Raw genomic sequence first — 15,180 nt, 5'->3', positions numbered from 1 at the left:
TAGTGGGAGAAGAAAATAAAAGGAGTTGGTTATCTAGGGATCCGAGAAATGAACGCTAGATACAAACCGTGATGTGGATTGGACGCACGGACAGTTTCCAGCATATCATCAGGTTCTGATCCAGAAGTTTGTGTTCAGATTGGCGATTGGACCAGTGTTAAACCTCCAGCTGCTTTATGTACCATGAAGTTGAAACTGAACTGTTAGTCCTAGCCCCAGGTCTCTTCAAGTTCTCAGTCCTGAATCCCTTTAATCCTGGGTAGAGGTAGAGATTCAAGGAGAGATCTGTGAAGCTTTCCTTCCTGGAAATTGAGTCCCAGTAGCTGCTACTTTTAAGTCCAAAGCCTACAATTTAGAGGTTTGTTTTTAACATTTCTTAACATGTTTATGTATCTGCTGGTGGGGCTTAAACCTCAGCATCTTAGCTTTTTCATTCAAGGCTGGTGCCCTACTCCTTGAACCGGGCCTCCATTTCTAGCTTTTGCTGTGTTTAATTGAAGAGTCTCTCAGATTTGTCTGCCCTGGCAGGCTTCAAACCTTGATCCTCAGATCTCAGCCTCCTGAGCAGCCATGATGATAGGCGTGAGGCACCAGTGCCTGCTGGGATTTAGAATTCTGATCAAAGTCAATTAAAACATCTGCAGGGAGATGGCTTCCCTCTGCCCTGTCTTCTCCTATTGAACCTGTTTAGTGATGGCTCAGAAGAGGACTCCTGGTACCATGTTGATTATACATCAAGCTAATGACAGCCCTGGCTGAAAGAAGTCACAATCAAAGCCGGGCGCTGGTGGCTCACGCCTGTAATCCTAGCTACTCAGGAGGCTGAGATCTGAGGATCGCGGTTCAAAGCCAGCCCTGGCAGGAGAGACCTTGAGACTCCTATCTACAATAAACCACCAGAAAACCGGAAGTGGCGCTGTAGCTCAAGTGGTAGAGCGCTCGCCTTGAGCTGAGGAGCTGAGGGACAGCGCCAAGACCCAGAGTTCAAGCCCCACGACCGACAAAAAAAAAGAAGTCACAATCAGGAGTCAAAAAAAAGAAAGATCCATAGGAAGGGACAATGGCCAAATGATGACCCATCACAGAAGTTGCTGACTCCCTTCCTCTACAGCTGGTCTTCTAATTGGGTGGGGGGCGGGGCGGCAGCTGCTCAGCGGGAGGAGGAACAGAAGGGTGATGAGTCTGAAAGGGTGGTCAGCACACACGCTCATTCTACTCGAGCCATGCCCCCAGCCTCCCACTCTGGCTGGACTTGAACTTGAGATCCTCTTGCTTTGACCTCCCCAGTGTGGGATTACAGGCAGGCACCACCATCCCTGGCCGCATGTTTGACTGCAACATGGTTCTGAAACTGTCCCTCTGGTGAGAATCAAGGTCTGCCTTCCCAAGGCTCCTCCAACAATGGCCTTTGGGGAACATGGCCACTGCCTGGAGAATCCAGTAGGGGCAGCTGACTCCCACTTGATTCTCACAGGTTCACCCAAGAGGAGGAAAGGAAAACCAGGGAAACCCAGTTGGGGAGATTGGGAACCCCTATCCACAATAGAGTCCCCCACTCCACGCTCGTCACAGTCCACAGATGACCAGTCTACAGGATTGTTTGCAGTGTCTGAGCCTGAATCTATGGTGATGGCCCAGATATTCCAAGAGAGGAAGACAGGCTCCTTGGAGCCATGTGCACACAGCAGAAGAAATTTCCTGACCTTTCTTGTCAAGAATACTTAGCCCGGCTTCAGTGGCTCACACCTGTCATCCTAGCTACTCAGGAGGCTGAGATCTGAGGATCACGGTTCAAAGCCAGCCTGGGCAGGAAAATCTGTGAGACTCTTTTTTTTTTTTTTTGGTTGTTAGTCCTGGGGCTTGAACTCAGGGCCTAAGCACTGTCCCTGAGCTCTTAAGCTCAAGGCTACTGTTCTACCACTTGAGCCATAGCACCACTTCGAGTTTTCTGGTGGTTAATTGGAGATAAAAGTTGCAGACTTTCCTTCCTGGGCTGGCTTTGAACGATGATCCTCAGATCTCCTGAGTAGCTTAAGGATTATAGGCTTGAGCCACCAGCATCTGGCTTTCCAAGAAATTCTTATCTCCAATTAACCACCAGAAAACCCGAAGAGGCAATGTGGCTCTAGCGATAGAGTGCTAGCCTTGAGCTGAAGAGCTGGGGGACAGCGCCCAGGCCCAGAGTTCAAGCCCCACGATGGACAAAACACACACACACACACCTTTTACTTATTTTGTGTGTGTCAGTTCTGGGGCTTGAATTCAGGACCTACATGCTTGTCCCTGAGCTTTTTTTTCTTCTCAAGGCTAGCACTCTACCACTTGAGCCACAGCTCCACTTCCAGCTTTTTTGGTGGTTCATTGGAGATCAGAGTCCCTGGAGCCTTTCTGCCGGGACTGGCTTCAATCCTTTATCCTCAGATCTCAGCCTCCAGAGTAGCTTGGATTACAGGCGTGAGCCACCAGGGCCAGGCTGATGGTTTTACTTCTGAAATGGCTCTCCAAATCTTTATCAGTGTGACCCTCCTGGCTAAGAATCAAACTTCCTCTGACTCAGGACAGTGGGAGGGGAGGGGAGCTGTCCCGAGGGAGCTGGGGGTGGGCATCCCGTCACACTGGCCCGGCCTCGGCCACACCCTGCTCACCTGCCCCCAGATGACCCTTCCTAAGGGCAGTGTGGGGTTTCAGGTCACACCACACTCCAGGAATCGGAGCCACTTTAGTCTTCATTCCCCTGTTGGATTTTTCTTATTGAGTCATGATTCAGAGTTCCTGGGCAAGGGAGCGTGGTGTTCCCAGGGGGCCCCTTCATTAGCCTGAGGAGGACAGCGGACACAGAGTGGGGACTGAAGCCAGATCCGATCTTCCCAGGACATGAGCCTTCTGCCCTGAGCTCCACACAGCATGTGAGGCAGAAGCAATCGAACGCTCCACAGGATCACTCGGCCGCCACCCCTCGGCAGTCGCTGCTGAAGTCCTTCTGCTTAAGTCTGTTCTGGTCTACTTGGCATTTTCACTCTGGGCTGGTGTCCTTACCACTTGAGCCACCCTCTTCCACTTTGGTTTCTCGCTGGTTAGTTGAAGTCTCGAGGATGTGTCTGCCCAGGCTGGCATGGAACTGCGATCCTCAGCACTCAGCCTCCTGAGTAGCTAGGATTACAGGTGTGAGCCACCAGTGCCCAGCTTGAAATCCCTTATAGCTCTCTAGTTGGTAGAATTCTAGTGGTGATGCAGATTTATATGCAGAGAAATGCAATTTGTATCTGGTAGGGATGATGGGTCGAACACTCTGGATGAAAACGAGTGATTTTTGCATCTATTATAACAATTCCTTTCAGGGGGCTGGGAAGGTGGCTCAGTGGTAGAGCACTTGCCTTGCATGCCTGAGGCCCTGGGTTCGATTCCTCAGCACCACATAAGCAAAAAGAAAAAAGCCGGAAGTGGCGCTGTGGCTCAAGCGGTAGAGCGCTAGCCTTGAGCTGAAGAGCTGAAGGACAGTGCCCAGGCCCAGAGTTCAGGCCCCACGACCAGACTCCCCCCAAAATAATTCCTTTCAGTAACCCTGGGGATAGATGACCATTTACCTATAGCTCAGCTTATCTGTCTGTCCATCTATATCTGTCTGTCTGTCTAAGCATGTATGTATGTATGCTGCTTTTTTATCCTGTTTTAAGCCCGTTGCAGCATCGCACTGGCTGAATCCTTAACTGATAGGTCCAATAACGTATATTAGACATGTATTCATCTTGTATTTGTGTTGTTGTGCATTAACTCTTCAAAATTATCCTTTAGTCTAAGATTCCATCATAAAGATTTTATTTCAGTAATAACAGCTGAGTGTTTATAGTACTCCTCACGGATTTTCTCATCTAATTCTATGAGGCAGGTCATTCAGAGAGGGGGGAAGGGAAGGAGAAAGGAAGGAAAAGAGAGAAAGAAGAGAGGGAATGGGAGGGAGAAGAAGAGGGGGAGGAAGAGGGAGGGAGGGGGGAGAATATGAGCCCAACATGGGTGGTTCAAGCTATAATCCTAGCTACTCAGGAGGCTGAAATCCAAGGATCCTGATTCAAAGCCAGGGCAGAAAAGTCTGTGAGACTCTTATCACCAATTAAGCAAAAAAGCCAGAAGTGGAGCTATGGCTCAAGTGGTAGAGCAGCAGCCTTAAGCGAAAAAGCTAAGGGACAGTGCTCAGGCCCTGCGTTCAAGCCCCAGTACTGGCATGAAAAGAGAGAAACAAGGAAAACACAGGATTCTGAGCGAGGTGAGCGCGCTGGCCACCGCCCACGGCCAGCAGAGTGACCGGTCAGCTGCCCCTGGGCCTCACCGTGCCTGGAGAAGAAAACATCTCCAGAGTTCTTGAAATGCCCCCTATAACAAGAAAACTTCTGGCCTAGAACAAAAACAAAGCCTGGAAACATCCAAATCCAAGCCTGGGGAAAAAAAAAAGAGAGTTGAAACACCGAAGTTATTCTAGGACGCAATCCTTCACTTCGGTCTATACAACTGTCTACAGGCTTCCTGTTTCTCTACAGTTTCATCACCCAATTCAACAACATCAACATAAACAGATGCCTAAAAAGAAAAAAGACAGCCACACTGGAGTATGCCAACGCAGGACTAAAGCTGTGCTCTGGATGGGAGCGAGACTCACGTAATTAAAACAACCAACCACCGCCAGCCTGCACAGACACTACCCAGAGTGCACAGACACTGCCCAGCCCGCACAGACACTGCCCAGCCTGCACAGACACTGCCCAGACTGCACAGACACTGCCCAGCCCGCACAGACACTGCACAGACTGCACAGACACTGCCCAGACTGCACAGACACTGCCCAGCCTGCACAGACACTGCACAGACACTGCCCAGCCTGCACAGACACTGCCCAGCCCGCACAGACACTGCACAGACTGCACAGACACTGCCCAGCCTGCACAGACACTGCACAGCCCGCACAGACACTGCACAGACTGCACAGACACTGCCCAGACTGCACAGACACTGCCCAGCCCGCACAGACACTGCACAGACTGCACAGACACTGCCCAGACTGCACAGACACTGCCCAGCCTGCACAGACACTGCACAGACACTGCCCAGCCTGCACAGACACTGCCCAGCCCGCACAGACACTGCACAGACTGCACAGACACTGCCCAGCCTGCACAGACACTGCACAGACACTGCCCAGCCTGCACAGACACTGCACAGACACTGCCCAGCCTGCACAGACACTGCCCAGCCTGCACAGACACTGCACAGACTGCACAGACACTGCACAGACACTGCCCAGCCTGCACAGACACTGCACAGACACTGCCCAGACTGCACAGACACTGCACAGACTGCACAGACACTGCACAGACACTGCCCAGCCTGCACAGACACTGCACAGGCTGCACAGACACTGCACAGACTGCACAGACACTGCACAGACTGCACAGACACTGCACAGACACTGCCCAGACTGCACAGACACTGCACAGACACTGCCCAGCCTGCACAGACACTGCACAGACTGCACAGACACTGCACAGACACTGCCCAGCCTGCACAGACACTGCCCAGCCTGCACAGACACTGCCCAGCCTGCACAGACACTGCCCAGCCTGCACAGACACTACCCAGCCTGCACAGACACTGCCCAGCCTGCACAGACACTGCACAGACACTGCCCAGCCTGCACAGACACTGCCCAGCCTGCACAGACACTGCCCAGCCTGCACAGACACTGCCCAGCCTGCACAGACACTGCACAGACTGCACAGACACTGCCCAGCCTGCACAGACACTGCCCAGCCTGCACAGACACTGCACAGACTGCACAGACACTGCACAGACACTGCCCAGCCTGCACAGACACTGCCCAGCCTGCACAGACACTGCCCAGCCTGCACAGACACTGCACAGACACTGCCCAGCCTGCACAGACACTGCCCAGCCTGCACAGACACTGCCCAGCCTGCACAGACACTGCCCAGCCTGCACAGACACTGCACAGACACTGCCCAGCCTGCACAGACACTGCCCAGCCTGCACAGACACTGCCCAGCCTGCACAGACACTGCCCAGCCTGCACAGACACTGCACAGACTGCACAGACACTGCCCAGACTGTACAGACACTGCCCAGCCTGCATAGACACTGCACAGACTGCACAGACACTGCACAGACACTGCCCAGCCTGCACAGACACTGCCCAGCCTGCACAGACACTGCCCAGAGTGCACACTGCCCAGCCTGCACAGACACTGCCCAGCCTGCACAGACACTGCCCAGACTGCATAGACACTGCCCAGCCTGCGCAGACACTGCACAGACACTGCCCAGCCTGCACAGACGCTGCCCAGACTGCACAGACACTGCCCAGACTGCATAGACACTGCCCAGCCTGCACAGACACTGCCCAGCCTGCACAGACACTGCCCAGCCTGCACAGACACTGCACAGACACTGCCCAGCCTGCACAGACACTGCCCAGACTACATAGACACTGCCCAGACTGCATAGACACTGCCCAGCCTGCACAGACACTGCACAGACTCTGCACAGACACCGCCCAGCCTGCACAGACACTGCCCAGCCTGCACAGACACTGCCCAGCCTGCACAGACACTGCACAGCCTGCGCAGACACTGTCCAGACTGCACAGACAGTGCCCAGCCTGCACAGACAATGCCCAGCCTGTGGAGAGAGGACACTGGGTCTTGAGATGGAGCTTCTTAAGGACGTGCTGGAATTAGAAATGTTTAAAAAAGAGAGCAGCACTGGGATGTAGCTCAGTAGCAAAGCACTTGCCTAGCAAGTACAACGTCCTGGGTTTGATCCCCGTACCAAAAAAGACCCTCCCACCCCCCCAAAAATACATTAAAAAAAAAAAACCCAGGGCTAGGAAGGTGGCTCAGTGGTAGAGCGCTTGCCTTGCATGCTCAAGGCCCTGGGTTCCATTCCTCAGCACCACATAAGCAAAAAGAAAAAAGCCGGAAGTGGTGCTGTGGCTCAAGTGGTAGAGCGCTAGCCTTGAGCTGAAGAGCTGAGGGACAGTGCCCAGGCCCAGACCAAAAAAAAAACAAAAAACAAAACCCCAAACAAAAAATAGACCAGTTGCCTAGAGAAGTAGAGGCTTTGCACACACAGAAATCTTTTTTTCTTTTTTTTGGGTCCGGTCATGGGGCCTGAACTCTGGGCCTGGGCGCTGTCCCTCAGCTCTTCAGCTCAAGGCTAGCGCTCTACCACTTGAGTCACAGCACTACTTCTGGCTTTTTTCTTTTTGCTTATGTGGTGCTGAGGAATGGAACCCAGGGCCTCATGCATGCAAGGCAAGCGCTCTACCACTGAGCCACCTTCCCAGCCCTGCACAAACAGAAATCTTGTTCACAAATGCAACCCTAGATTTCCTGGAGGGGGGGGAAAACTGGAATGAGCCTAGATACTTTTTGTTTTTTGTTTTGCTGCTTGTTGATACGACTCTCTCAGATTTGTCTGCTTAAACTGGCTTTGAACTGAGATCCTCAGATCTTGGCCTCCAGAGTTGCTAGGATTACAGGTGTGAGCCACTGGCCCGGGCCTTCTTCTGCCTTCACTGTGGTTTTGAACCTATGTACCTCTGCAGGTGACCTATGGATAGGACTTTACTCCTTTCCTGACACAAAGAGGCCTGGGAAGTGGGCAGGGGGAGGGGGAGAAGGGGGGAAGGGGGTGTGAATCGACTATTATCTCAATGAAAGTATATTTTAATTTTCTTAAGGGTTCAGTTTCCGGTGCCCGCGGGTGAGACTCCCTGAAACCGAATGGGGGGGGGGGGCCGCATCTCTGCCAGCCCCAGCTCTGCAGCTGTCTGAGATCTCAGGGCAGCGAGTTCCTTTGGTCAGCCAGGTAGCTATGGAAGCCTGTGAGGTCAGCCCAGTGCCGGGAGATCGTACTCTGTGGTCATCTCTGTCTCTGTTGGTTCTGTTTTGGAGACAGGGTGTCTCAGCCTTTTTCACTGCATTTTTCTTTAGGGAATGACACTGCCCTTGAGCTCACTATGTGCTAGAGGTTGGCCTCAAATTTGTGATCCTTCTGCTTCAAGCCTGCTGAGCACCGGGATTCCAGGCCGGGGCCACACACGCTGCTTCCGGCCAGCATTTCTGAAGGAAGCCTTCGATCAGCTCACGGAGAAGGACCCTCGGGCCCTGGGGCTGACCTTGCCTTGCTGGCAGAAGCCAGGGGCACATCCGGGCCTAGGGGGTGGGGGATTTGCGTCATTGTCTCTACTTGTCCCAGACACCCGTTTGTGAGGCTGGGCCCAGGCAGCTGGCCACTCAGGGAACCCATGCAGCCTGAGCTGCAGGGATGGGGGTGGGGGGTGGGGGGTCATGGGGCCGTGACACAGGCCGGAGCCTCTGTCCACACCATCCCATTTCACGGTTCTTCCTCCCAAGGCAATGCAGTGCTTCCTGAAGCCCCCTTGATCCTTTTTATTTATTAATTGTCAGTCGTGGGGCTTGAAGTCTGGGCCTGGGCGCTGTCCCTCAGCTCTTCAGCTCAAGGCTAGCACTCTACCACTTGAGCCACAGCGCCACTTCTGGTTTTCTGGTGGTTTATTGGAGAAAAGTCTCATGGACTGGCTTTGAACTGTGATCCTCAGATCTCAGCCTCCTGAGTAGCTGGGACACCAGGCGTGAGCCATCGGCGCCCAGCACCTCCATCCATTTTTAAACCTCTTCTGGAAGGCCAGGCATGATGGAAGGGGGAAGCAGGGCCCCTGAGGCCACATTGTCCTGCCTCCCTCACTGCCCCTGGAGCCCCCCTCCCCTTCCCCCCCCCCCCCCATGCTGGGGAAGCCATCTCCATTGTTTTCCCAAGCCTGGAACCTTCAGGTGTGAGCTGCAGCACCCCCCCCCCCCCACAATGGGTTCCGGTAACATTTCTACTGCAGGAAAGAGGAAGGAACTGTGACCTGAGCGGCCACGCCATCAACAATGCACCCCAGGCAGACCAGGCCTGAGGAAGGGAAGAGGCCTCCGTTACCATGGTGATGGCTGCAGGGACCGGCCAGGAGTAGGGCCCCAGACTGGGGGGGGGGGGACACACAGCCAGATGGAGAGCCAGCCCCACCGGCCCCTCTACCCCAAAGTACCCGCGCTCCCTGGCTCTCATTTTGTCACTGGCATCCCTCCATCCCACTGTCTCTTTTGTATGTGGGTGAGCACCTGTGGTAGGACTTGAATTCAGGGCCTTGTCTGTTTTGCTTAGCTTTTTTTTTCCTTCAAGGCTAGCTCTACCACCTGAGCCACGCCTGCTTCGGGCGTTTTGCTGGTTCCTTGGAGTTCAGAGTGTGGGCTTGGAACCACTATCTTCACATCTCAGATGTCTGATTACAGGCTGGGATTACAGGCGTGACTCACCTGGCCCCTGGCTGGGCCTGAAGATTTTCACGTTGTTAAAGGAGGTCCCCGGATGGTGCCGCTCCTTCCGCTCCAGCCCTCAGTAGATGTTGAGTAACCAGGTGATGAGAATCCAGAAATGGTTCTTTCCAGCCTGCAGTCACAAGCCACACATCTTGTAGTGGTTCCTTTGGTTAACTGTCTCCAAATTGGGCCCAGCAGACAGCCAAAGAGCAGCATTCTGTCTATGTACCAGGCGTTGTGCTTTCCCCTGCCCTGGAAGAGCTTTTCTCCCAGCGCCAGGCCAAGACACTCAGCCTCCTCACCCCCCACCAACCGGGAACCAAGATGAAAAAGAATCCACTTACCTACCTCAGGGGAGAATGGACCAGAATCCTCTGCGGTTTCACCTGAAAAGCTGAAACTGAATTCTTCACACAGATGTTTACGTTACGTGATAGAACACGGTTCTCCACTTAAACAGCTAATCTCCTTCAAATCCATACAGGTGGCTCACACCTGTAATCCTAGCTACTCAGGAGGCTGAGATTTGGAGACCACAGTTCTAAGCTATCCCAGGCAGGAAAATCTGTGAGACTCTTATCTCCAATTAACCACCAAAAAGCTGGAAGTGGAGCATGCTCATCCTAGGACTTGAACTCAGGGCCTAAATGCTATCCCTGAGTGGTCTCTCCTCCCACCTCCCCCACCCCTTCCATTTCTTGTGTTTTGAACTCAGGACCTCTTGCTCTCACTTAGCTTTTTTGCTCAAGATTGGTACTCTAATACTGGAGCCATATGTCCCTTCTTTTTTTTTTTTTTTTCTGGTTAATTGGAGATAAGAGTCCCTCAGACTTCCTGGCTGGACTGGCTTTGAACCACAATCCTCAGCTCTTAGCCTCTGAATAGCTAGGATTACAGGTGTAAAACACTGGAACCCAGTTCAACTATTTAATTCCTTTTTAGTCCCAAACTAAGGCATTACCGATTTGGTAGCACTGAGCTAAACCTCCGGCCTTTAATGAATCAAGTGTACACATAAATCCAAAATACAAACTTCATTTGGGATGAAATCTTCCCAATAATTGTTTGTTTGTTTGTTTTTTTGCCAGTCCTGGGCTTGGACTCAGAGCCTGGGCACTGTCCCTGAGCTGCTTTTGCTCAAGGCTATTAATCTACCACTTGAGCCACAGCGCCACCTCTGGCTTTTCCTGTTTTTGTGGTTCTGAGGAATCAAACCCAGGGTTTCATGCATGCTAGGAAAGCACTCTACCACTAAGCCACATTCAGAGCCCCAATAATTGTATTTTTAGTTGAAGCAATAGAGGAATTAGTGATAAAAAGGTAGGAAACTGTGGATAATTCCAAAGTAGCTGGCGGCATTTTTGCCTGATATCCTCAGGATCTCAGAGGTAAGTTTTCTAGGGGTAAAAGAATCCTAACTCATTCCCAAAACCAGTATTGACATACCAGTATTTTTTACCTAAGAACAAAATCCCTTTTTAAGTCCAGTTCTTTTGTTCCTATTGGCCTAAAACAATAGAGTATTTCTAAATGGAATTTTTTAATTTTTTTTTTTTTATTCTCAAGTGATCCCACAGCAGATGGGCGGTGTGGCACCTTCCTGACCTTTTGGAAAATACAGAAACTTGACAATGGCGCCACCTAATGGAAACTTTGTCAAATTGGATGAAAAAAATCTTTCACATTTCAAATTGGTAAACTGCAGCTACTCCTATGAGCTTTGGATTACTCCTATTGTGTATTTTACTTTTAAGCTGTTACTTCTAAATGAGACATACTACTGGTATTTTTAAAAAGTGTATAAGCCAGGTATTGGTGGCTCACGCCTGTAATCCTCGCTACTCAGGAGGCTGAGATCTGAGGATCACGGTTTAAAGCCAACCCAGGCAGTAAAGTCCATGAGACTCTTATCTCCAATTAACCACAGAAAACGGGAAGTGGTGCTGTGGTAGAGTGGTAGAGTGCTAGCTTTGAGCTGAAGAGCTCAGGGACAGTGCCTAGGGCCAGAGTTCAAGCCCCAGGACTGACAAATACAAAAAGAAATGTATAAAATATATGACTATGAAAAGTATATACATATATAAAATACAATTCCCCATTCCTTTCTCCCCAAATAGTATCCTATACATATGCAAATTAACTATTATATACATATATATATAAACAAATAATGCACTTGTATATTGTTTGGGCAATAAATAGTAGGGTTTGAAGTCAGGGACTTGAGCTTGCTAGGCAGGTGCTCTACCACTTGAGTCAAGTGTTTCCAGTCCAATCAAGGTGACAAGAAACCACCACAGGACTCTTGAACATACAGTTTGGAAACTATTGGGTCTTAGTGTTCACATTAGTGGGAATAAAAGAATCCTTAGAGGGGGCTGGGAAGGTGGCTCAGTGGTAGAGTGCTTGCCTTGCATGCATGAGGCCCTGGGTTCAATTCCTCAGCACCACATAAGCGGGGGGGGGGGGGGGGGGGGAAGCCGGAAGTGGCGCTGTGCCTCAAGTGGTAGAGCGCTAGCCTTGAGCTGAAGAGCTGAGGGACAGCGCCCAGGCCCAGGGTTCAAGCCCCACAACCGGACCAAAAAATAAATAAAAAGAATCCTTAGAATGGAAACATTTTAGGGAGTTTTAACCTTAATTGGTGATATCTAACAGATGCTCATAGTTTTAGATTTATAAGACTATATGAGAGTGAATGATAATATATAAAGAAAGAAGTACGGCACACTGCTTGTAACAACACAGTAGCTGCTCTAGAAGCAGGAGTGTCGTGGTGGATGCTTGCCATTGGATGGTAACTAATTATAAAATGAGAAAATTGATCCATGAACTGAAATTGAAGGGAAGTAAAGAATTCAACTGGAGGCTGGGAAGGTGGCTCAGTGGTAGAGTGCTTGCCTTGCATGCATGAGGCCCTGGGTTCAATTCCTCAGCACCACATAAGCAGAAAAAGCTGGAAGTGGCGCTGTGGCTCAAGTGGTAGAGCACTAGCCTTGAGCTGAATAGCTGAGGGACAGTGCCCAGGCCCAGCGTTCGGGCCCCACAACTGGACCCAAAAAAAAAGAAAGAAAGAAAAAGAAAAAATTCAACTGGCAAGCTAGGAGGAGAGATGGTATTATTGTAGTAGTAGTACAGTAGCAGTAGTAGGTCATGGAGCTTGAACTCAGGCCTGGACACTGTGCTTTTTCTGCTCAAGGATGGTGCTCTTAACACTTGAGCCACAGCTCTACCTACTGTCTTCTGATGGTTAATTAGACACAAGAGTCTCATGGATTTTCCTCCCTGGGCTGGCTTTGTACCTCAATCCTCAGATCTCACCCTCCTGAGTAGCTAGGATTACAGGCATGAGCCACCAGAGCCTGGCAATTTTCGTTTTTAGCATTTCCTTTTGGAGCTAGAGAATAAACTCAAGGCCGCCGGCTTGCCCGGCCACCGCCCTGCCACTGGGGCAAGAACCTCAGTCCTTTGGCTTTTATTTTTGAGGTAGGGTCTGAGGCTGGCCTGAAAACTAGATCCTCTTATCTGCACCACTGGCCCAGAACGCTTGGTCTGGAGACTTTGATTTGTGATAATACTGACCACCAAGCAGTGGAAAAACACGTTGATGTGTTTGCCAAGATCACTGATGATGAAAATCTCATGCCACAACGCGCCTATACTGCTGAGACACATGACTTTTGATGTCATGAGATGGAAAGACCAGAGGTTCCAAAGCATGAATGTAGTGGGCATAGTGTACGTGTGTGTGTGTGTGTATGTGTGTGCATGCGCGCGTGTGCATGCATACTGGTACTGGGGCTTGAACTCAGGGCCTGGGTGCTGTCCCTAAGGTTTTGTGCTCAAAGCTAGCAGTCAGCCAACATCCAATTGAGAAAAAAAAATTTTTTTTTTTTGGTCGGTCATGGGGCTTGAACTCTGGGCCTGAGCACTGTCTCTGAGTGCTTCAGCTCAAGGCTAGTGTTCTACTACTTGAGCCACAGCATTGCTTCCGACTTTTTCTGCTTATGTGGTGTTGAGGAATCGAACCCAGGGCCTCATGCATGCAAGGCAAGCACTCTACCACTGAGCCACCTTCCCAGCCCCAGAAAAGAATTTTTTAAGTAAGTTCTTTGCTTGTTTTTTTTTTTTGTTGTTGTTGTTGGTTTGTTTGTTTGGCCAATCCTGGGGCTTGAACTCAGGGCCTGGGCACTGTCCCTGGGCTTCTTTTGCTCAAGGCTAGCACACTACCACTTGAGCCACGCGCCACTTTAGGCCCGAGTGGACACGAGCACTGGGGCCTCGTGTGCACCCTGTCCCCACCCAACCAGGTTTCTCCTGGCCCCACAACTGGACAGAAAGGAGTGTCTTTCCAGTCTGAAGTAGGGGGGAGGGGGAAGGGGGCTCCCTGAGTGAGGTGTCTCTAGGTGGGGTCTTGTTCCAGTCCTGGGGTCTGTTCCAGTCCCTTTAGGTCTAGAACAAAGAATTAAGCAGGACACAGCCAGGCAATAGAAAGGCCAAAGTTTATTGAGCAGAATGTGGTTCGGGGTGGAGAGAGGAGAGTGGAGGGGAAAGAAAAGAAAGGGAAGAGAGGGGAGGAGAGGAGAGGGGAGGGGAGAGGAGGAGAGGAGAGGGGAGGGGAGGGGAGGGGAGGGGAGGGGAGAAATGTAGGAGATAACCTTCCAGGGGGAATGAAAGGGCGGCCTGTGGTTTACACAGGGCTGGGCTGCGTGGTGAGTGACAGTTTATGATGAGCGGTGGCCAAGGATACGGAATTCCGCAGTCGAGGCCCCATGTAGAAGCTAGGGAGACCAAGGGTGGCACCCAAGTCATTGCAGGAGTCAGGACATGAGCTCTGCTCTTACCTAGTAGCTAGCTGTCTTTGTTTGGGGTGCTGTTTAGGTGTTTATATTTCACCCAATTCTTAGCTAGGAATGGTGCTGCATGCCTGTAATCCCAGCACTGAGTCTAGAGGATCAATAGCATAAGTCTAGCCTGGGATGTAAAGCATGACTCCTCTCTCTCTCTCTCTCTCTCTCTCTCTCTCTCTCCCTCTCCCTCTCCCTCTTCCTCTCCTTGTCTCTGTCTCTGTCTCTAGGTCTCTCTCCCCCCACTTCCTCTTTTGCTAAGGAAGTCGGGTCTGCTGTGGGTTGCTGAGCAGAGCAGAGCTTCCAGGAAGGATTTCACCTTCCAGAAAAAGACTCCTTTTCCTCTTCTGAGCGACTCGGTGGTGGTGAGCCCTGGCCCCGGGAGGCCCCTGGCCCTGGGAGGCCCCTGACCGCGGGGAGGCCCCTGGCCCCGGGAGGCCCCTGGCCGCGGGGAGGCCCCTGGCCCCGGGAGGCCCCTGGCCTCCTGCTTTTGCTTGTCACATGTCCGCCGTTTCTTTGATGAAGTGACAAGTTCTGGCTCATTTCCGCCCGCCCTCCACTTCTCTATAATAAAAGTGTGAATGTGGAAAGAGAAGTTCAAAGCAGGCCCAAAGCAGAGAGACCCCCACAATTCCGCCACCAATATGAATCACTCACTCCCGTTTATTTATTTATTTGTGCCAGTTCTGGGGCTTGAACTCAGGGCCTGGGCGCTGTCCCTGAGCTCCTTTTGCTCAAGGCTAGCGCTCTACCACTTGGGCCACAGCGCCACTTCTGGCTTTTTCTAGATATGTATGGAACCCAGGGCTTCCTGCATGCCAGGCAAGCGCTCTACCACTGAGCCACATTTCCAGCCACTCATTAACATTTTGACAGAATCTTTGCAGGCAGTGTTTATCTCTGGATATAAATCATATACTTCCATGTTTCTTTTTACAGAAAAG

This window comes from Dipodomys spectabilis, unplaced genomic scaffold, assembly GCF_019054845.1.
Source record: "Dipodomys spectabilis isolate Male_0828 unplaced genomic scaffold, ASM1905484v1 ptg000329l, whole genome shotgun sequence".
NCBI lineage: Eukaryota > Metazoa > Chordata > Mammalia > Rodentia > Heteromyidae > Dipodomys > Dipodomys spectabilis.
Note: the sequence above shows the minus strand (reverse complement) of the source record.